The sequence below is a fragment of the Galeopterus variegatus genome, unplaced genomic scaffold (assembly GCF_000696425.1).
Source record: "Galeopterus variegatus unplaced genomic scaffold, G_variegatus-3.0.2 Scaffold2974, whole genome shotgun sequence".
Taxonomy (NCBI): Eukaryota; Metazoa; Chordata; class Mammalia; order Dermoptera; family Cynocephalidae; genus Galeopterus; species Galeopterus variegatus.
The window spans coordinates 211,549-236,133 of record NW_007729085.1 but is presented as its reverse complement, the minus strand read 5'-3'; the positions used below and the strand labels follow the sequence as shown (position 1 = coordinate 236,133).

At 36.4% G+C, this 24,585-nt stretch overlaps 1 pseudogene; it reads right to left on the bottom strand.

The window, feature by feature from the left end:
- Nucleotides 1-21,675: 21,675 nt before the first annotated feature.
- Nucleotides 21,676-24,585, bottom strand: part of LOC103599462 — a 166,049-nt pseudogene continuing 163,139 nt past the window's right edge.

Below are 24,585 nucleotides of genomic sequence, written 5' to 3'. Positions count from 1 at the left end.
AATCAGGGAGATGAATATTAAAAACCCAACAGTAACATAAGACTATAACTTCCATTTTGCTCGCACTCGCAATTGCTTTGTCAACTTGCACACTCGATATGGCAAGCGGCTATGTTGGAGAGGACTATGCAGCAAGCAACAGAGGGAAGCCTCCAGGCCTCAGCCATCCAGGAACTGAGGCCCATAGTCCAACAGACTGAAAGAAGTTAATGTTGTCAAAACTACAGAACTAAGAAGCAGACCTTAGACTCAGGCCATTAGATGAGACTCCAGCCTTGGTCAATATCTTGTGAGAGGTCCTGAAGCACAGGATACAGCCAAGCCATGACTAGATTCCTGACCCACAGACACGGAGAGGTAATACTAATGTGTTGTTTTAAAGCACTAAGTCTGTGATCATTTGTTACTAAGCAGTAGAGAAATAATACAATGACTTCAAAATCTAAAGTACAGATATTTAATAATTTCATTAATTAAAGTATTCTCATACACATTATCATACTATGTAAACTGTGTACTGTAGATTAACAATTTTTAAAGAATAAAAAAGCTGTCTCTTGGGAGAATAATTTTTCACTTTTTCAAAAACGTTCCTGTGAAATGTCAGGTTTTGCTAAGATCATTTGTAAATGCAGACCAATTTGAATAATGATGTTTCAGAGTAGAGGTAATTAGAAAAAGAAAATTGTAAAACATTGAAACACACCTCATTTTCCAAAAAATTAATATTTTTCAATGTAGTCCCAAATGTATTGAGGTCAGGATATATCCTCAAGATTGTTTATTCTGTCAAGAACTTAAATATAAAATGCCTTCAATTAAACTAAAATAGAACACAAATTCATGAAGTAGCTAAAGAATTATTAGAAGGATATGAATTGAAAAGAGGTAAAATCCCCACTAGTAAATTTAGGATACCTGTCAACTTTTTGATGAAGAAAGAAAAGTCCACATATTGCTTAAAGGCATACATGCATGCCCCAGGCATACACAATATATGCTGTTTCACAGTTTGGAAGAAAAATAAAACCTGTCACTAGGAAGACCACCACTAGCGAAAGAAAAATAAAAGAATAATAAGCATTTATAAAATATAAACTACATGTTTATAAGCACCTTCTGTGAATTCCATTACATAAAATATGGAATGGTTGGAGAAAAAAAGTAACAACTTAAAAATTCTTGCCAAAGAAGTGCGTGTATAAACAAATATAAATTTATCAATATATTATGCATTTTGTATTATAGATTACAGATTAAAGATTATATTTCAAGAGATAATTTTATTATGTAAATGTACAATTGAGCACAAGGAAAATCAGGTCTAAAAAGCAGAAAAAATACAGAGGACTTTGAGAAATATGTTTTTAACTTACCTAAAATCTTATTACTTTTTTAGCCTCAGTTGACATATAAATAAATGTATTTTATGTGAACATGAAGCAGCTCAGTAGAAATAGTAAATAATACATAAACAATCTCTGTCTTTTCAAGATGGCTGTTTGCCTTATGCAATTATATGCTGGAAGTATTTAATACATAAAAAATTAAAGGCATGGAATCTAATCCAAAATTATGGTTAGAGGAAGGAAAGAAAGAGTTTATGACCTTTTTACTTATTTATAGGAAAAAATAATAATATGCTTTTAAAGAAATATCAGAAAAGAAAACATGATCTTCAGGGTGTTTTTTTAAAAAAACACACATCTACCCTTTCTTTTTTCCGTATTATTCCAAGGGAGAAAGTAACTGAATATAAACTTAGCTGTTTAAACAATCAAAGGTGCTTGAGACATTTGTTGTACATATATGAAGCTGCTCTCTTTCCATTGTACACAATTGGCATGTTTCACATACCCATATCACACTTCCGTATAAGAAAATTAAGAAAAATACTCCCTGTTTATGTGTGGCAGTTTTAAACAAGGAAATGATATGACCTAATATTTGTTACTAAAGGTAACTTGCACATATGTGGAGAATGGATTGGAGAGGGACAAAAAAGTAGCAGATCATGTGTTAGGAGTTACTGGTGAGGTTTAGGAGAAAGAAAAAAAATATTTGGGAGTTAGGAAGAAACAACACGAAAGGAGATAAGAAAAAGGATTCAAGATATATAATACAAGTGATGAAACCAGCTGGACTTCTGATGTGGGGAATAAAAGAAGAAGATAAATTAAGGCTGATTTCTTGGTTTGAGGTGTGAGCAAATTGGAGGATGATAGTAACATCTAATGAGATTGGAATCATTGATAAAAGAGCTGGCTTTTGTTTCATGGTTGGTGTGGCAGATTGCATTTTCTGGAAATGACTATATCAACATACATTTCTGATCCCACATGCAGTTCCAGAATCTTGCAACGTCTCATCTAGAGACAGAGTTTCTTTCACCTCCTTCGAGCCCAGTTGGATCATTGTGATTGCACTGATGAATTGCAGTGGATTGAATAGCCCCCCCAAAGTCACTATAGCTTAATCCCTGCTGTCGCTGTTGAGAGTGGAAAATCCTATTATGGTAATGAAAATGTGGGGCTTTGAAGAGGTGATTAGATTGTGAGGGTTCTGCCATAGTGAATGGATTAATAATGGTGGTCATGGGTATGGTTCTGAGGTTTTTGAAAGGAGAGCATATGAGAGTCTCGCTCTCTCTCTGTCTCGCTCTCTCTCTCTCTGCACCCCACCATATCTGCCATTGAGACCTTGGGGTCACTGTCACTCCGATCCTCACCAGATGTGTTCCCTGGATTTTGGACTTCCCAGCCTCTGAAACTGTAAGCAATAAATTTTGGTTTCTTTGTAAATCACCCAGTTTCTGGATATCTGCCATTGAGACCTTGGGGTCACTGTCACTCCGATCCTCACCAGATGTGTTCCCTGGATTTTGGACTTCCCAGCCTCTGAAACTGTAAGCAATAAATTTTGGTTTCTTTGTAAATCACCCAGTTTCTGGTACTTATAAGCAACAGAAGCAGACTAATACACAAATAGAACTCAATGGGAAGGTTGCTGCATGACTTATGAGGCTAGATCACAAAGGTAGTCTCACTCACAGGAGGCTCACACTTGGAAGCCAGTCACCAAGTTGTATGGAAGCTTAGGATACATAGAAAGGACTGTGTAGCTGTTCAGACTTTCAGCTCCAGTTAAGGTCTCAGCTGAAAACCAGCATCAACCAAATGACATGAGAGTGAATGAGCCTTCAGATGATTCCAGCTCCCAGTCTTCAGAGTGATCCTATCTGACAGTAAGTGTAGCAGAGACAAGATTTAACTACCAAACCCTGCCTAAAGTGCAGACATGAGCAAAATATACATTATATTGTGCAAGCCACTAATTTTTGGTGTTATTGTTATTCCAGTAACTGGAACAGTTGGTTGGTCAGTGTTTTTGTTATTATTATTGTGTGTGTGTGCATGCTCACATGTTGGCATGTACTTTTGGGGGAAAGACAGTTTATGCATTTGGTCAAAAGATCAGTTTTGAACATGCAACATAAGAGATATACAAGTTGCTATTTCAAATATGCAGTAGGACATATGAATTTGGAGTTTAAAGAAAAACTTTAGTACAGAAACAAATAGAAAAGATGTTAGTACAGATTATGAATAAAATCACCTAGAGATATAGTGTAGATGAGCTAATATTTTAAAGTAGCTTTAAAACGTTATACACAGTAATTGCGTAAATCATCAAAATCAATACTATGATTTTCAAATTATCAGGCTTCTGGTGTCAGGTGTCGACACTCAGTATATTTCTGCACTGAGAGTAATTTAACAATAACAACAATAACGGAGATCATTTATATAGTTTATTATATGCTTAGTGCTATAGAGCTAAGCTATACAAGGGTACTTCAAAAAGTTTGTGGAAAATAAAATTAAAAGATAACATGGATCTTTCCACAAACTTTTTGAAGTATCCACATACATACATATAATCTGATTTCATCATCAGATCAAACTCATGAAGTTTTTTTTTTTTAACTTCCCTAAGAGATGTGGAAATTAAGTCTAGGAGAATGGCAACCAACTCACACAATCAGTATCTGGTAAACTTCAGTTTTGGCTTAATTCTATGTGACTCCACTATACCGTATTTTTTTTTTTCCTTATAAAAGTGAACATATGCTCATATCTAAAATGAATTTACTATGACCTATCTATGTATATGTTCACTTCATAATATGCATACACTTGATAGTATAATCAAATATTAAAAACAAAAAGAAAGTATTTTTAGAATACTTTATAGCCTATAGCTATCTCAGACAATGCTGAATTTTCATTTTCTCTTGATTTATCATTTTGGAGCTAGGAGCTGCCAAGGAATCAAGGAAAAATATGACTGCTTCTAAAATGCAGAATTCCTCTTTCTTTCTTTCTAAACCCCAACCCCAATTAGCTGTGTGTTTTAAGGATTTTTAGGCCCAACTTATGTGCAAATGTAATGTTTGTTGGCATTTTCATGAAAATTTCTCTTCTTCCCCTTCAACCCTTTTAATTATTTTACTCCTCCTTATAGAAATACTAAGGATTAAGCTATAAAATCAGCTTCAGTGGAAAAGTTTCAGACCTCCTGAGATTGACTTTAATACTTAAGTCCAAGCCACTCAACAATTTATATGCTCTTCAATAGCTCTGACGGGTTAAAAATTTTACTTTTACATAAATTAAGGTCTCTGTGTCTAGAAAATATTTATATTTCCAGTTACAGTTTTACCGAGTTCTGTGTTTCACTCTTCCAAATTTTGGCAAGATGACAATCATGCAAATAGAGGTAAATATGAGCTTATGTCAAAAAGTTCATGGAAAAATATAATTAAAAGATAATACGAATCTTTCCATGAACTTTTTGAAGGCCCTCCGTACAGTTAATGATATTTTTCTTTTTTTTTTAATTGAAACTTAGTTGATTGCATATATCTGTGGGGTACAACATTGCATATCAATAACCGTGTGCTATATGTGATGGTCAAATCAGGATAATTCGTATATTCAACACTATATAATATAATCAACTTTCATGGACCTTTACCAATTCCTCCCTTACCGTCCTCTTCCCCCTTTCCTATGTCTTGTAACCTCAGTACTGTTCCATTCTTTGGAAAGTTCAACATATTATTGTGATTGCTGGATCATTCATTCTTTTTTTATTTACTATTTAGTTATTTATTTTTTAGCTCCAACTTATAAGTGAGGACATGTGGTATTTCTCTTCCTGTGTTTGGCTTATTTGAATTAAAATAATTTTCTCTAATATCATCCATGTTGTTGCAATAGCAGTATTTCATTCTTTTTAATGGCAGAGTAGTATTCCATGGTGTATATATAGCACATTTTCCTTATCCAGTCATCCAGTGATGGACATTTAAGTTGGTTATAACTTCTGGCTATTGTAAATAGAGCAGGAATAAACATGGGAGTACAGGTATCCCTTCAACATGATGATTTCCATTCCTTTGGGTACATACCCAGCAATGAAAATGCTGGATCATTTGGCAGTTCTATCTGTTGTAATTTAAGTAACCTCCAAACCATTTTCCATAATGGCTGCACCAATTTCCAGCCCAGGCAACAGTGTAGAAGCATTCCCCTTTCTCTGCATCCTCATCAGCATTTGTTATTCTCTGTTTGGTAATAGCCAGTCTAACTGGAGAGAGATGATATCTCAATGTCATTTTGATTTGCATTTCCCCAATGCTGAGACGTTGAGCATTTTTTCATATGTCTGTTGGCTATTTGTATATCTTCCTTTGAGAAATGCCTATTCAGCCCCTTTGCCCATTTTTAAATCAGATTATTTGTTTTTTTACTGTTAAGTTGTTTGAGTTTCTTGTATATTCTAGATATTAATCCTTTGTCAGATGCATAGATTGTAAATATTTTCTCCCACTCTGTAGGTTGTCTTTTCACTCTGTTAATTGTTTTTTTTTTTTTTTTTTTTTTTTTTTTTTGCTGTGCAGAAGCTTTTTAGTTTGGCATAATTGCATTTAGTTTTCCATTTGTTGCTTATGTTTTGGGGTCTTATTCATAAAGACTTTGTCCAGTCTTACTTCCTGAAGTGTTTCCCCTATGTTTTCTATTAGAAGTTTTATGGTTTCAGGATGTATACTTAAGTCTTTAATCCATTTTGAGTTGAATTTGGTATACAGAGAGAGGTACAGGTCTAGTTTCATACTTCTACATATGGATGTCCATATTTTCCAGCACCATGCATTGAAGAGGCAGTCTTATCCCCAGTGTACATTCTTGGTGCCTTTGTCAAAGATCAGTTGTCTGTAAGTATATGGGTTGATGTCTGCATTCTCTTAGCTTTTCCCTTGGTCCATGTGCCTGTTTTTATGACAGTACCGTGATGCTTTGGTTACTACAGCTTTGTAGTATAATTTGAAGTCAGGTAGTGTTTTCTCCAGCTTTATTTCATTTGCTCAGGATTATTTTGGCTATTTGGGATCTTTTGTTGTTCCATATGTATATTAGGATGCTTTTTCTATTTCTGTGAAGAATGTCATTGGTTTTTTGATGGGAATTATATTAAATCTGTAGATCACTTTGGGTAGTACGGACATTTTCACAATGTCCAAAATTTTCACATTTTCTTCCAATCCAAGAGCATGGAATGTCTTTCCACCTTTTTGTACACTCTTTAATTTCTCTCAACAGTAATTTGTAATTCTTGTTATAGAGATCTTTCACATCCTTGGTTAACTTTATTCCTAGGGGTTTTATTTCTTTGGTGACCATTGCAAATGGGCTAGCTTTCTTGATTTCTTTTTCTGCTAGTTTGTTGTTGGAGTACAAAAATGCTACTGATTTTTGCATGCTGTTTTTGTATCTTTAAACTTTACTAAAATTGTTTATCACCTCTAAGAGTCTTCTTTTTTGTAGAATCTTTAGGTTTTTCTATATATAGGATCATGTCTTCTACAGGAATAATTTGACTTAGTGTTTTCCAATCTTTATGCTCTTTTTTTCTTTGTCTTGCCTGATTGCTCTGTATAGTACTTCCAACACTATGTTAACTGTGCTAAATAGGAATGGTGAGAGTGGGCATCCTTGTCTTATTTCCATTCTTAAGGGGAAAGATTTCAAGTTTTCCCCATTCAGAATGATATTGGTGGTGGGTTTGTTATATATGGCTTTTATTGTATTGAGATACTATCCTTCTAGATCTAATTTGCTGAGAGTCTTTATCATAAAGGGAAGTTGAATTTTGTAAGATGCTTTTTCTCCATCTTTTGAGATAATCATATGGTTTTTGTCCTTGATTTTGTTTATGTGGTGTATCACATTTATTGACTTGTGTGTGTTGAACCATCCTTGCATCACTGGGATGATCCCACTTGATCATGGTGTATAATCTTTTTGATGTGTTGCTGCATTCTGATTGCTAAAATTTTATTAAATATTTTTGAATCTATGTTCATGAATAATATTGTCCTGCAGTTTTCTTTTTTTTGTTGCTGTGTCTTTGTCTGGTTTTGGTATCAGTGTGACGTTGGCCTCATACAGTGAGTTTGGGAGAATAGCCTCTGTTTCTGTTTTTTGGAACAGTTTGAAGAGAATTGGTATTCATTCTTCTTTAAAGATTTGGTAGAATTCAAAAGTAAAGTTATCTGGTCCTGGGCTTTTCTTTTTTGGGAGACTGCAGTTTACTTCTTCAACCTCATTGTTTGGTATTGGTCTGTTCAAGTTTTCTGTGTCTTCTTGGTTCAGTCTTGGTAGTTTGTACATGTCCATTTCCTCCAGGTTTTCAAATTTGTTAGCATAGAGTTGTTTATGATAGTCTCTAGTGATTCTTTGCATTTCTGTGGTATGTGTTGTAATGTCTCCTTTTTCATTTCTAATTTTTGTTATTTGGGCCTTCTCTCTTTTTAGTTAGCCTAGCTAATGGTTTATCTATTTTTTTTTTTTTTTTTTTTTTCTTCTAAAAGACAACTTTTTGTTTCTGTATCATTTTAGGCAGTTTCTATTTCATTTAGTTAAAGTATTTTTGTAATTATTCTTTTTGCTAATATATTAATTTTTTTTCTTTTATTGATGGTTTATCTGATCTCAATAGGTATACAGAGTAAATGAACCAATAAATCCAATTAAGAGCAATGCTGACCTGTCCAATTTCCCAGACATATGACCCATATTGTGCTTTATTTTTGACAATAATATGACTCATAGCAATATACACAATGGTTGAGATTATGGATTTTGGAGTTTGCCGGACATGGCTTTCAGAGCATTTTTTCAACTTTGTAATTTTATGTCTTTAAGACAAATTTCTCATCCTCAGTCATCTACTCAGTCACTTGGAACTTTGTATTGATTTTGGATCCTTTCCCCAAATTCCTGATAATAGGTTAGTCAGGAATACTATTCTTTATTCATTAAGCTCTTGAATTCTTTCCTTCTTGAATTCTTTCCTTCCTATAAATATAAATTTCTTCTGTCACTACACTATTCAAGTCTGTTGTCACCACATGTCTAGATTGCTGCAGTAGGACCCAAAACAGTTTTTTTCTATGTTGTAGATTTTGTCCTTGTTCCCAGTTCTTCACTCCTTCCCTGAATCACAATTATACTGTCACACCCTTTTCCATGTGACATTGAAGTACCATTAGAATAGGTAAAGTATATTTTCCCACCAGACTGATGCTGAGCTTGACCAAAGAAATGTAGGAGGAAATGACAATAACTACTTCTGAGCTGCGACTTTGTCAGCACATGTTTTTTGTTGTGCTTGTTTCATTGCCATGAGAAAAAACATCCCCAGTGGATGCTGGTCCCACCATGAGACACTAGTAACCCAGCCTGCAGTCAACAGCAAGCCCAGAAGATTGCAGTCTGAAGTCAAGCTGCTTCAGCTGACCTATGAAACTATGAAAGAGAAGCTGTAAATGCTTGTGGTTATGAGGCTCTGATATTTTGAGGCTCTTTGTTATATAACAAAAACTGCCTAATACTCTGCCTTCAGGCTCTCTTTCCTCTGATAAAATGTACCCCTGCCAATTTTAACCTCCTATAATACTACTAGAACTCTCCCTTTTACTGCTCAAATGTTTTTATTGTTCCCAATCACCTAATGAAAAATCCAGACGTTTTAACCTGGTTGTTCACAGCCAAGCTACTACTTACTTTTCCTGACTTTTGTTCAAATGCACCTAAAAATGGGCCTGTTCATTCAGACACACTAATGCATTCATTCTTCCAAAAGCATTTATTATCTACTTCTTGTCTACCCTACAGCTCATTACTCACCTCTTTTCTTAAAGTTCCCTCATTATCCTCTCATAAATATTTTAAAGTTTTAAAAAATATTTATAAAAGTTGCCTCTTGTGCAGAACATCAAAGCTATTTCCTAACAATGTAGCAGGATTAGGCTGTTGATGTCTCTATAAGAACCAAGTTAAGCTGTTACATCCTGCATTTCACTCCCAAAATCCTGTATGCCCCAAATGCTGAATGACGTTTTATCACCGTTTAACTAGCTTCCACACACATTGTATGTTTAGGCTGCTCCATGTAGACACATTGTCTTAACTTTGTTTACCAAGTTACCTGAATGTGTAAAAAGCAATAAGATGGCTCTATATCTCAAGTGAAAATAGAAATAAGACAGAAAATGGAGACTATACATTAAATCTTACTTTTGAAGGCAAGTTAGTATGATAATATTTATCTGTTTTGACTTATAATTCTTGTTCTTGTTTCTTAGTGCTTGAATCTACTCTTGAGACTCTCAGGCCACCTAACACTTACTGAATATTTTAATTGTTCTCTGCCAAAGGTATGTCACAAAGACATACCTAACTTCCCCAGTCATAAGTATTCTCTCCTTTGAAATTTTCCTTCTTATTGGAATGATTCCTTTCATGTTCTACACAAATGTACTGTTTACACTGATATATCCAAATCTCTCAGCTAGATATTAACCCATGAAGGGTCAAACAAGTCCTTTTTAACTACAAAGCTTGAATAGTATTCTACATATTGTAGGCAGAATAGTAGAGGAGAAAGAGCACTGGATTTGTAGCCATAAAGGCTTAAGAGCAAAATGTGACTCTTCATGTTGCCAACTGTGGTAGTGCAATTTCTTAAACTCTGTAACTCTAGATTAAGCTTATTTGAAAGGATGGAAAATTGGGAGGAGTGGCTATGCAGGTACTAATACATAACAAATTTGGGATGAAGTATTTCCCTAACAGCTTTAGTTTCCAATCCTATTTCCTTTACCTCAAATTTTAAGATGTATGAAGGTTTTCACATGAGAGGTCTGGTTTATTTTGGGAGCTCCCATCTCTACCTAGTTATTCCAATTTATGTTTCAGATCTATTATGCTTATCATTTTCCAAGATTGTTTTTCACCAAGATTTTAGTTCTTCCACTGCTATCTCTAGCAAGCCCCAATCAGAAATCAAGAAGTCAGACTGAACTGGACTGTTCATAAAAATGCAGAACAGATAACTTAGCATCAAAGCACAGAGTTATGCCATATATATTCCAGACTTAGAGGGTGAAATATATGCTAAAGTGGGAGAAAAATTGAAAGGGAAATGAGCACACCACTTTTTGTTTGATTTTAATTTAGATGTTCTTTCCTAGCACAGATTGAAATTGACAAAAGTTACATTTTATCTGACCAGCTAACAGCCTAAAAGCCAAATTTAAGAATGGCTGCTTTAAGAATGCTCTGTCAAATTTCAAAGCTCTGAAATTCATAGTGTGATGCCACAGTGGAGGCCTGATAGCTCAGCCTGCCTGCTAGGCACTCAATAAATATATGACAACAATTGATTAAACCACAGATGCAGTTTAGTGATTAAGTACCACACACCTCTTATGCCATATCTGTAACAAACAGCTGTTTAGTTACTTTATCAAAAATCATCATTTTCAGCATCAACATGATGACTACAGAATATATGTCATTTTCTGAAAACTTGATGTTATGTTTTCAGTGTAAAAATGGAGTCTGGGTTGGCCAGTTAGCTCAGCTGGTTACAGCGTGGTGTTATAACACCAAGGTCAAGGGGTTGGATCCCTGTACCGGCCAGCTGCCAAAAGAGATAAATAAATAAATTAATTAATTAATTAATAATAAATAAATAAACAAATAAATGCAATAATGAATAAATAAATAAATGAATGAGCAAATGAATGAATGAATGAACGAACGAACAAACGTGGAGTCTGACTAGTAGTGTCTGATTCAGTTTTACAACTTCCTCCTAGACGCCCATAAATGAAGAGGGGGAAATGCCTTTATATAATAATGTTAAACCCAAATCACTAAACTCACTGCTAAAATTAAAGAGAAACATAAATTACCAAAGTCATGGAGCTTCACTGATAAATTCAATTAATTATACTACATTTGTGGCTCTGTCATATGAAACAAAATAAACTTGCTGTTCTTGGAAGTAGGTAAGCAGGAAACGGCTCCAGTCCACAATCAATCTCTTGATCAGAAGTCAGCAGACCTGTGCTCATCAGTGTAGATGGTTTTTGGTGTTGGTCAGAATACCCCATAGCCATTTCCTAACTATTACCAGAATCTTACTTTCTGTACTTATTTTGTTTTTTTGTTTTATTTTCCTTTTTTGTCTTTTTTTTTACTGACCGGTAACGAGATCACAACCCTCGGTGTCGTGCCTGTACCAGGGACCGGCAACGGGATCGCAACCCTCGGTGTTGTGCCCACACCACGCTCAACCAGTGAGCGGGAACCGGTCTCCACATGGGATCCGAACCCTCAGCGGGAGCGTCGCCACGCTCCCAAGCGGCGCACTCTCCAGTGCACCACCGGGCCGGCCCTTTCTGTACTTATTTTGAAGATGTCGTTTTTATTGAACATCATACAAGAAATCTCAGAACAGAGTGCCTCCTGGGCAGCATAATTCCCCAAAAGTAAAGCACTATAGCTGAGAGAAGAGGAGGGAGAAAAAGCAAAAGAAAAGAAACAAAAGGCTATTCATTTGTTTTTCATGTATTCAGTTGGTTTAAATTAATTAACGTGGAAAGAAGATCAGGAAAGATATAACCTTCATCTGTTATCACCAATGTAACTTATAAAAGTAATGTATGCTAGAAATTGTCCTAAAATTGGTGTAACGCAACTTGCCTTCTAATCATAGCAATGAGATGGCAACTCTACCAAGATCACAAAGAACACTTAGGAAAACTATAGATCGCACACATACTTCCTGTGTGCAAATGTCACTTCTAAACAAAAAATAGTTTAAAAAGAAACAAAGCTGGTGACATTGAAAAAAATAGGCTGGCAGCACAAAATAAAAGGAACATCATCCTAAAACTCAAATGAAAGTATTTATATCAGGAAGTACGATAGCATCATGTAATTTAAGGAATGTTAGAAAACCTTCTTCCTTTTCCTCAGTAGGTTATAAGGAGATCTGAAATAAGAGCAGGGAGAGTAATACACAAAGGAAAGCCAACATGTGTGATTCAAAGACAATACTCTGGACTAAAAAGATTGTCTTGAGGGAGTATGAAAACCAAATCTTAAAATACCCATTGAAGCAAAGAAAATTATTGACAGGAAATCATTATCAAAGATCTGGAGTAGAAAACACAGAGGAAATGGAGAAGGAGAATAATTTATAAAAGAAAATATGAGAACTGTGAAAGACAGAGAATGAAAATCTGATATAAAAATATAGGTGTTTATGAGGAATGTACCAGAGATATTGGATGGTTCCACCCACACTTAAGATGTATAAATCTGAAACAGAATGTCACTCCAAACTTAACAATGAAAAAATTCTGGATAATCTATATTTTTTGAGCTCAGCAGGGAGTTGAGGTTACAAGGTAATAGAGTAAATGTAATTCCAAAAGGTGACAAACCCTTCCATGGGCTAGAGTGACTGTGCAAAATACAGGGGAGCCCCATATAAAAATAATTTGTTCCCATCCTGCATCTCTTTTCTATAGTCCTCCACTAGGCTTTCATGAAAAGCATCGGGGGCAGGGCAAGAGAACTGAATGAGCTCTCTTTGTGTCACAGGCTTGCAGGGCATGCTAAGATTTGAGAGCGGAGTAATTATACCTGGAGATGCCCATAACTGGCTCAAATAGTGCTTGAATGCAAGATAGTGATCAGCCACCACTGGGAAACAGGATAGAAACCTGCTAGACCTATCCCTGAAACTAAACAAAAGAAAACTAGAAAAAAAAAAAGTACTCTTTTTCTGGGACCTAATCCTGCTTTGGCAGGAAAAGTTAACTGTCACAGAATGAGGGAAAGGAGATTCTCCCTTCCCCAGGTCCAAGGCAAAGACTGGCTGCCACTAACATAAAGGGTAGAAACTAAAGCTGTCTGCTGGTGGGAGTAGGAGCGAATACTTTTTCACACTTGGTTTCAGGCAAAGTTTGGATACCTCAGAGCGAAGCATAGAAAACCTGCCACTTTCCTCCAATTCCACCACGAAATAACAACACACCAAAGCCATTGGGGCAATCAGGAAATCTGCTTGGGCCTGTGGATCCTGCACTGACTGATACAAAACAAGAAATTGTTGCCACTGGGGTAAGAACAGGAAATTCACTCACAGCCAAAGCTTTCAGATGCCAGGTGTGGAGGAGTAAGAAATACACTTGATATCTAGACCCTGCACAATATGTGAGGAAGAGTTTGTCTGCCATGAGGGAAGGACCAGGTATTCAAAGAACGTCCTCACTTTTGAGTGCCAGGGACACAGGGTCTGCCCAAGACTGAGGCAAGAGTAGAAGAGCAGAGAATTGCACCTGCCCTCAAAACCAGCCTTGCACCAAACAATGAGCAATGGCAATATACCACTGCTGAAGGCCCAAGAGCATGTACAGAGAATCCGTCTGTGGCACAGGTGTGCAGCACCTGGTGACAGCAGAGGATGGAGCTCTCAGTAAAAACGTCCAGCACTACCATATTTACTGTTACAAGTTAGATTGTGTTCCCCACAAAACCCAAATGTTGAAGTTCTAATGCTTGTTATCTCAATGTGACATTATTTGAAAATAGGGTTATTGCAGATGTATTTAGTTACATTCAACTGATGTCATACTGCAGTAGAATGAGTCACTAATCCAGTGTGACTGATGTTATGAAAAGGGGAAATCTGGGAACAGACACCTACACAGAGAGAATGCCATGTAAAGATTGGAGTAACGCTGCCACAAGCCAAGAAACTTCTAGAAGCCAGGTAAGAAGCCTGGAACAAATCTTTCCCTAGTGCTTTCAGAGGCAGCATGGCAGACTTCTAGCCTGCAGAATTGTGAGACATTAAAATTCTGTTGTTTGAGTTATTAAGTTTGCAGCATTTTGGTTTTTATGGCAGCCCTAGCAAACTAGTACACCCACACTAAGCACAAGGCAGCAGTAGCCCACTACTGGAAGGATTTGAATCCTGTGGTATACTAAAGGTAGATATATCAACAGCAACACCCCATTCCAGCTCAACTACTGAATAGTTTAATAGGACCAACCATAGCAATGGCCTGAGAGGAAGTGGTATACTTATTTCCAGTCATAAATATTTTTACCTTAGATTCTAGTATTTTTATATGTATTATTAGATATTCAATCAAATATTATGAGACATAAAAACAAAAAGTATCTGTTGTTAAGAAATAAAAGCATCTACAAAACCAAATGAGAGATAGCCCAGGTGTTGGGACTATCAAACAGGGACTTTACAATAACTGTAATTAATATTTAAATAATCTAATGGAAAAAAGGAACAAAATCCATGAACAGAAGGGGAATTTCAGCAGAAAAATAGAAACTATTAAAAAATGAGTCAAATGAAAATTCTAGAAAAAAGTATAACATTAGAGATGAAGAAATTCACCAAAAGGTTTATTATAAAGCTGGGCATAACAGTGAAAAATATTAGTAAACTTGCAATAGGTCAATAAAAATTATCCAAACAAATACAAAAATAAGAAATAAAACACCCAACAGCAACAAAAAATGAAGGAAAAAAAAATGAACAGAGCATACAGGAAGACCAGGGAAAATGTCAAAGAGCCTAAAATATATGTGAATGGAATACTGGAAAGAGAAGAGAGAAAAATGGGAAAAAAGAAATATATGAAGAAATAATGGCTAAGAATTTCCTCAGCTAAGAAATGGAATCAAACTAGAGTTTCAAGAAGCTCACAGAACTCTAAGCAGAATAAACACTCTCTCTCTCTCTCTCTCTCTCACACACACACACACACACACACACACACACACTCCCCCCCACAGGCACTCACATAAAATGAACCAGGGTACATCAAATTGCTGAAAGCTAATAAGTAAATCTTAATGACAAGAAAAAGGAAGGAAGAAAGGAAAGAAGGAAGGAAGAAAGGAGGGAGGAAAGAAAAGAAAAGCAAATGTACTCAGTAATAGCAGCATACACATTCTTTTTAAGTGTACATGAGTCTTTCACCAATACAGACAATAGTCTGGACCATAAAACAAATCTCAATAAATGTCAAAGGGTTAAAGTCACACAAAGTATATTCTGTGACTCTAATAGGATTAAACTAGAACTCGGTGTCATAAAGTTAACTGAAATATCCACAAATAGTTGGAAATTCACCAATATACTTCCAAATAGTCCGTGAAGCAAAGAATGAATTGCAAGAGAATTAGAAAATATTTTGAACTACATTTCAATCAAAAAACTACATAGTAAAATACGTGAGATGCTTCAAGGGAAATTTATTCATTAAATGTCTGTATTGAAAAATTAGACCTCAAATCAATGCTCTAAGCTTCCACTTTACAAACATAAAAAATAAAAAAATAGAAAAAATAAACAGCAAACAAATCTGAAAATATAAAGGGAGAACATAAAGATAAGAAAACAAATAATGAAATAAAAAAATACACTCAAGAAAATTAATAAAACCAAAGGTGGTTCTTTTAATAGGTTAATAAGACTGATAAATCCATAGCCAAATTGATAAAAAAAAAAAAAATTGCCAATATTGAGAATAAAAGAGGAGATATCATTATTGATCCCACAGCCATTAAAAGGAAAATGTGGGAATATGTTTAACAACTATATGCCAGTAAATCCAACAGCTTAGATGATATAGTCAAATTCCTTGATTGGCACAAAGATATAAACACAAGAAATAGAAAATCTGAGTATGACTATATTTCTTCAAGAAATTGAATTTGTAGTTTTAAATAAACACAAGAAATAGAAAATCTGAGTAAGACAATATTTCTTCAAGAAATTGAATTTGCAGTTTTAAAAAGAAACTTCTCATAGAGATATATTTTGAAAAAAAATTCTAAAGCTCCCCAAACTTTCTGAGTATATAGGTTAAAATATCCTTTATACTTCATGTTAAACTATGTAAAAGAGATACATCTATATAATAAACAAACATTTTTGCCTTACAAGTTAAAAAAATAAAGAAGAGGTAGGCTACATTAAAAAATGGTTATTTAAAAGCAGCAAAAATCTAGGTAATCCCAAGGCTTGTCATCTGCAATCCTAAATATTAGGAGTATATCAAACAACTTACACAGAATTTTAAAAAGAAAATTAGCTTGTGGATTAAGAATTTCATCCACATCTATGGCAGAGATTGCTAGTTACACTCCAATATCCCTTCTTTCCTTCTTCTGTAGTGTGGTAGATGGCAAAAATAGCCCCAAATATTCACATTTTCCGGTAGCCTTTCCCTTCTCCATGTAACTTTCTAGTGCCCTCCCTCTCCTACTCTGGGGTCAGCCACGTGCTTTGAGATTTTAGGGCAATTGTCCAAAGAAACAGAAACTATGTCTAGATAGAGTCGTGTCCAAAAGAATTATGGATATGTCTTTTTAGCACATGGGGAAGACTCAAAGAAGATAAATAGGATACCACAATATTTTTGAAAGAGCTATAGAGGCAAAAGCATCAGCAGCCTGAAGTGAAAGGGACTGCAACTATTAAACATGTAAAATACCCTGGGACTCCCAACTTTCTAAGAGCAGGAAGCAGGCTTAGAAAGCTACTCAAATGCCCGAGAGCAATTTCTTCAAAGGCAACCAAGAGGAGTAACGAAGAAAGGGGGGTGTGTTGGAAGGTGTAGCCAAGAGCGATAGACCACAGTGGACTGGGAAGTCAATCTCAGAGAACAGAACCAGGGCAAATTGTCATGACTGAAACAAAGGATGTCATGTGCTCATTACATAGTGTGGTAATACATTTTGTCAATAAGTAACAAGAGCTTTAAAAATGATCGTATACTTTTACTCATTTCATTGATTGATATGAATCCCAAGGTCATAATCAGAAAAAGTGAATTACATGCTAAATTTTGAAGCAATGGAACAGTCCTACAGTATGAAAATGTGTAAACTACAGATCACCTGTACAAGTATAACAAACATTTATTCATTTAAAAAATACTTCAAATGGTGAAAATGCTCACAACACAATATTAAATGATAAAAGCAGAAAGAAAAAAGGTTGCATATGTGGTATGAGACCATTCTTTTTTTGAAGAATATCATAGTATAGATGTTTAAAAGACCAGAAAGGAATATAATTTATGTAGTAGAATTAAGTGGTTATCTTTACATTGCCTATTTGTATAAATACCTATCAGAATAATCACTACTCCTGCTTACTATCCCCTGCTAACTTATGATGTGCTATGGCATTTTGTTTTAAATCCAGTTCTTTAATGCATTAGAAACAATGAATTTTAAAAAACAAGTCAGTACCTTAACCTTTACATGGTATGAATAGCTAGAAAAAACTATTTTAGTATATCAAATATTTAATCTGCCAAGAAAGGACTTTAACTCAGCTGCGAATTAACCCATTATTCTTAATCTCCTGGTTAAAGATGGGTTTGTTTGTTATTGTGGTTTTTGAATCATCACTAAAAAGATGGAGAGATCCACTGGAAAAAATAAGAGATGTGGTTTGCTTTAGTGTCAGACAATGAGAAGAAAACCAACAAAGTCTCCTCTATATGGGAAAGGAGCTGTATATATTAATATCTTTGTGATCATTATTCTTAAAAAAATCATTGAAAACTCGTAATTTTTACATTAAAAAAATTGAAATGAAGAGGTGGATTTTTTTTTAAAGTTTAAAAAGCTGTTTTATTAACTTATTTTTATTTTTATTTTATTTTTTTTAATGAATGAATGAATTTTTTTCTTTTTACATTCTAGGATGCTGGTGTGGAGAAGTTGGGCTGGAGATGGAGAGGGGAAGGTGGAGGGGGATAGGGAGGTAGGATGAGGAAGGGGGGAGGGGGGCATAGTTGAGGCCCGTGGCATCCCCCTCATTCCAGCAGAGGGGCCTTCCGACAGCAGACTGGTGGTCACAAGACTGGTGGGCTGGATGAGGATGTTGGGGCAGTATGGCTGAGGTCTTTGGCCCTCCCGCACCAGGAGCTGAGACCACTTCAGGCAGAAGTTCATTCATTACTGGGCTGGATACTGGCATCAGGGGCCATGGCAGAGGCCCTCAGCCCTCCCTGCCCCAGCTTGGGAGCCTGGGATGCTTTCAGTGGTGGCTCAGTGGTCACTGCTGGGCTGGATGTGGAGTTGGGGCCTGGCTGAGGCCCTCGTGCCTGCACCCCAGTTCATGAGCCCAGGGTGCTTTCACCGGTGGCCCTGTGGTCCTTGCTGGGCTAGATGCTGACGTCAGTGGGTGTGGCTGAGGCCCTCGGCCCCCAACCCCTGCCAGCTTGAGAGCTGTGGGCACTTCCGGCCATGGCTCTATGTCCCTCACTTTCCTGGATGCAGACATTGGGGGTGCATGGCTGAGTCCCTCTCCCCTCTCCCCACCTCCAATACACATCCTGTAAGTATTTTCATGATCAAAAACATCTTGTAGGGCCGGCCTGGTGGCGCACTGGATAGTGCGCCGCTTGGGAAGCGCGGTGGCGCTCCCGCCCGAGGGTTCGGAACCCACATGCTGACCGGTTCCCGCTCACTGGCTGAGCGAGGCGCGGGAGCAACACCGAGGGTTGCAATCCCATTGCCAGTCCCCGGTCCGGTACGGGGGCAACACTGAGGGTTGCGATCCGTTGCCGGACACGGAAAAAAGACAAAAAAAAAAAAAACGCCCGAGGGTTCGGAACCCACATGCTGACCGGTTCCCGCTCACTGGCTGAGCGAGGCGCGGGAGCAACACCGAGGGTTGCGATCCTGTTGCCGGTCCAGGTCCGGTACGGGGGCAACACTGAGGGTTGCAATCCGTTGCCGGACACGGAAAAAGACAAAAAGACAAAAAGAAAAAAAAAAAAAAAAAAAAAAAAATCTTGTAAATCTTTGCATAATCAACATTATTTATTTGTAATAACTTATTTAATATTTACTTTTTTGTGTCTGTATTCTTTATGAGTGCATTGAAATATTTATATGTATATGCCTGACACATAATAGAGAATGGATATTTTTGACAACTATAAATACTATATTTTGGAGACTTAAAAATTTTTTAAAACACAAAAATACAGATTTTTAGTATATTTTATAAAACCTGTGTTCCAAGGCAACACATCACTTTTAAACTTGTAGATATGGGCCTATCTTTTGATGCTAAACTCTGAGAGAAAAGAAGTGGGTAAATCCATGCCATATTTAAACATTACAAAGTTATGTTTATTCAGTAATTCAAACATTTTGAATAGAACATTTGATTCATAGCATGCATTAATAATTGCTTATGATCAGCTTCCATGTTACCACAGCAATAATCTCAACTTTAATGTTTTAGCCTTTCTGTAATTAATAAATGTTATTATGTTACAAGCACATTTATTTTCACAGCAGATCTCTCCATGAAGGAAGCCGTGTATTGATCTACATTCTGCAAAAACTCACTCTTCCATCTATATAACAATTTCAGAAGGTTTTCTGATATTGCAGCTGTGTCCTCAGAACATACTTTTACACAATCTTAAGCTATGTAATTTTTTTATGTTTTTAAGTTTCATAGTTATGTTTTCCAGCAATGATGCTGAAAAAAATTTTTTCCTTCCCCTCACTGCTATGCTCACACCGTACTTATATTAAAGGAATTGTCGTGTTAACCACATCTGGGCACCTGAAAGATACAGAGGAAAATATTTTGATAGCTTTGTTCGCTGAGATGGTCCTCCTCATCATTAGCCTCTTCTGGAATAAGTCATTATGGTATCAGTAGAAAGTGGTATTTTCACTACCTTGTCAATTACAAATTCACTCAACGTTTCTAAGCAAACATAATGTTATGGCTATTGTATATTTTCAGTCTAAGCTAAGTGCTGATTTATTAGAATCCTATAAAATGCTAATGTTTATAGGTAAATAGTAAGCATCTGCTTCTATCAGCATTTAATTTAATATCCTTTCCCTCGAAAAAAATTTTTTGAAGTTATTTCTTTATGTTTGTTCATAATTGTTGCTCAGGTTTTGACAGTTTAATTTTTCCATTAGGTACTTTATGAATCCACAAATAACAGACTAGTTTTAGTATTTCTCCATCAATTAAGGTTACAAAACTGAATTCAGTACATAAGGGATCATATTTCTAACTAAAATTAGTAGTAACTCTTTGGGAATTCTTCAGAGTTACTTCCATTGCCATTGTTTGGATTACTATTGACAACGTTAATCTTTACTTGAGCCCTGTGATCCAGAAAACAGCAAAGTTTAAAGAAATCCCTTTCAATTTTTACGTTCCAGAAAATGGCTTATTGCAAAGAACCACCCCTCCCCATATGACTTGTATAAGAATCCCAGATGTTCCCTTGTTTACCTACGACAAGGCCAGATACAGACCTTCCACATTCTCATTTTTTGTCTCACGCTTAATTAGCTGAACGATTTATACTCACTGACCAATCTGACAAAATGCCTGCTACACTGACTAGACCAAAATTTAGTAAAGCTTCTCTGCTGTCCTCAGGACCCTGAGTTCTGACCCACCCTCAACCTGAGCCATCATCAGAATGTGGAACAACCCTCCTTAGTAACATCTTCTGAGAATCAGCTGACTTCAGGGACAGAAGTTCCCTGATTAACTGTCCAATCATTCCACCTGCTCAGTCCCCATACCTGATTCTTTCTAGCCTTGTTTATTCCTGTAAAATTCCTTTCTGCCTGATCTTTTTTCCCCCATATTTAAAGCTTTTATTTTGAAAAGTAAAATACAAAATGCATTAAGTTTTAAATGTATATGGTAATTTCCTAATTTCTCAGAAACAATGAATTATTTAAATAATTAAAATATTTAATATTATCCACATCAATACATTTAAACAGGCACAAGTGTTCTATAAAACATCAGAACATGTACAGACAACCTATTCCAAAATGAAACTGCCCAATTTTGTTTACAGAATCCCATTTTTAAACCCTCCCCTCGAAAACAAAGTTTGGAGTCTGGTTTAAAAAAAAAAAGATGAGGACAAGAGCAATTTTCATAGAAAACACATGTCCCCTCTGGGCGCCTTATGCACAGATGATGCTGTGCATGTCGTTAGGATCAAGAGAGCTTTACTCAGGAAGCAGATCACTCAGGAAGTCCCAAATGTGTGCTGACACCTCCACTCTCTTCATGGGGCGAGATCAGCAAAAGAACAGGCCATGCAGCCATGGTGCACACACTCCACTCATCTCATCAGGCGGACAGCCAGTCCTAGACATTTCCCTTCCATTGAAACGTCAGCAGTCTCTACTAAAAGAGATTCCTGGCTCTGCTACACCACTTGCCTAGTCTGGGATTTTTCTTTAAGAAGTCAGGTAGTTAAAATTCTCCTTTATAATCTCTTCTAGTATTTTCAAGGATTTGGGATCAGGTTTTCCATAGATAGGGGATTGGCATATGAATCACATTGCACATTTGGCAAACATGGGTGCCATCACCGCCATGTCTTGTAAAACATCTGGAGGTATCTTCCCAAGTCATTTTGATAGTGCTCCCACATTGACTGGTGCAATTACTCGGACTGTAGATCCCTCCACTTTGGACAGAGACACTCCCCAGCTTTTCCAGTCGTCATTCCCTGGTACAATACTGAGTGGTTCCATGGAATATGGGAGAACTTTAAGAGGGTTCCCATTCACCGTTCAGGATGTAAGACCAGTTGTTCATAGCAAACCAACGTGCATATTTTATAACCAACCTCCGTAGACTGGTTGTACATGGTCTGTATGGCACAAATTCCACTTGGTCAAACAGTCTTCATAGCTGTTCAGGTCAAATCCAGCTATAGCAACTTTCTGAGAAATCATTGAATGTACTGATGCCTGGCCATCTCAGACCATCAGGGAAATTCAGCACTGGAGAATAACCTAGCATGGTAAATTAAGAATTTCAGGGCAAAAGGATGTTTATTACATAAAAAAGAGTCCAGCTGCCCATGCTTCACAATGATTTCTATTAAGAAAGCTTGCATGGCAGAATCCAACCCTTTATCTGTCATATCGGCCTCATTCAAGGAAATCTTCTCTTTACTTGACTGTGACCACATCCACTTCAGGGCCAGGATTCGAGGAGTGACCCTGGTGACCTCTGCACAGCAAATGTCACTGTGCATCTAGTATGGTCTTCATGAATTTGGTTCCACTCCTAGGCACACCTCCAATAAATAATAAAGGTGTTTATTTGTGATAGGCAATGGTTTTGATGGCTCTGATGGCCAGGCCAGTTCACACAGTGGTCTTTGTGTTCTCCAACTTGACTGGCTGGCTGTGTTCCTCTATTAGGTGATGGCATGCCGTGGCATGCTAGCCCAAGTAAAACAGTCACAGACCTAATCATCAGACAAGCTGATAGTAGTTTGGCTTCAGTTTTCTAACCATTCTGATGTGGTTATTTTGTTATTGAGAAGATATTTTGCTCAAAATTATTTTCAAAAAATGTTCAGGCCATGGAGATTCTTCTTCAGAAAGATGATCAACATGTGGGATGAGTGAGGAAGGCCTCACCATGAGCATCCTGGGCTCAGCTGCCCCCCCCCATCACCCTAGGTGGGGGCCATCCTCCCCCGCCAGGTGCCAGTCTGGCCTACCAAGCAGTGCCTCTGCCTGATCTTTTGAGACACTTGCAGATTTAGTGGTTAGAGTCCTTCTGTTGCAATACTCCCCTTTCCCCTACTGCAATTGTCTTTTTGAATAAAGATTCTCTTTACCTCAACTCAGATTTTTTTTTTACCACTACCATTCTACAACATTTAGAAAAGTTTGATCTTTTCTTGAAAACCTAGTTGAGGGAAGCAAAGAAATTCTCCAAGTACAAGCCATACACTTCACAAGGAAGCAGAGGGAAGACACTGATTAATCCTTCATAAAATAGTCTTGCCAGACATTTATTCCTGTGACTGAACTGAGTAATTGTAGTAAATGAATTTTCTATAAAATATAATTCAATTTTTTTAGTTATTAATAAATGTACTTTCTGTTTGCACTTTTCTTGTCACATATGTTCAGTCGGGATACTTGCGGATTTATTTCTCCCAGCATATACAGATTTGCATTCCATATTCACCACTGGAGACCAGTTCACTCTTTGTTTATGATGTTAGTTTGGGTTGTACTATTTATGTTACTCTTTTCATCAATTTTATGCTTCAGTGACCCACATTTTAATCATGGATCCATTTTTGAGAATTGAGGATACAATGTAGCACAAACATAGAAACAAATTAGAAATTTAATAATATTAACTGTAGCGTGAAAATGGCATGAAAATATGTTAGGTGAGACAGACTATTCTATTAACTAAATATTTGCAGACAAACCAATGAAGTCCTTAAAAGGACATGTAGAACTTTAGAGGACATCATAATCATTAACAGTATGAGTAATGGGATTTCTATGTAAATAAAAATTAGTCTTACATTTAAATTTTGTTTAAGGCTGTGAACAAAATAGTTTCATGGATTTTTCCTCTTCAAACTGACAGACTGCATTCAACATGGCCACAATCCATGCTTGAGGACTACTCTGGCTGTCATTGCATCATGTCTTCTGTCACATTTCTGGTCTCTAAATTCATTACGCATTACGTTTTTTCTTTTGACTTTTCCTCTGAGACATTATACACACACACACACACACACACACACACACACACACACACAAAATAATTCAGAAGTAAATTAGAAGAACCGTTGTGCTCTGACCTCTTATCATCATTTAAAGTAATTAATATAGAGAACAGGAGCATAAAAACTTATCTTGACCTTAGAGTGCTTATCTCTAAGAAGCCAGATAAAACACAGCAGCACTTTCATTTGTCCACAGCTGACATCTTCTCCACAGAGTATGCAGGGACTGCATCCTTACTCAAGAGGGATGCTGTTATCTTAAGAGCACAAAGAAACTGAAGGAAGGAGTCTGATGCTACAGCATAAAAAATAATTATTGCTGATTACAAAAAATTGATATTGCATATCCATTTAGAAAAGAGCCTCTGGGAAGATCCAAAATTCACCTCCTGAAAACACACTCAGTGCTATAGTGAATGAGCATGTATGTTTACACATAAAAAATACTTTGATGAGTTCTCTAAACATAAATATTTGGCAAATTTATTTTGTTGCTAAAATAACTATTCCCTACCTTAGCCCCAATAAACATATTT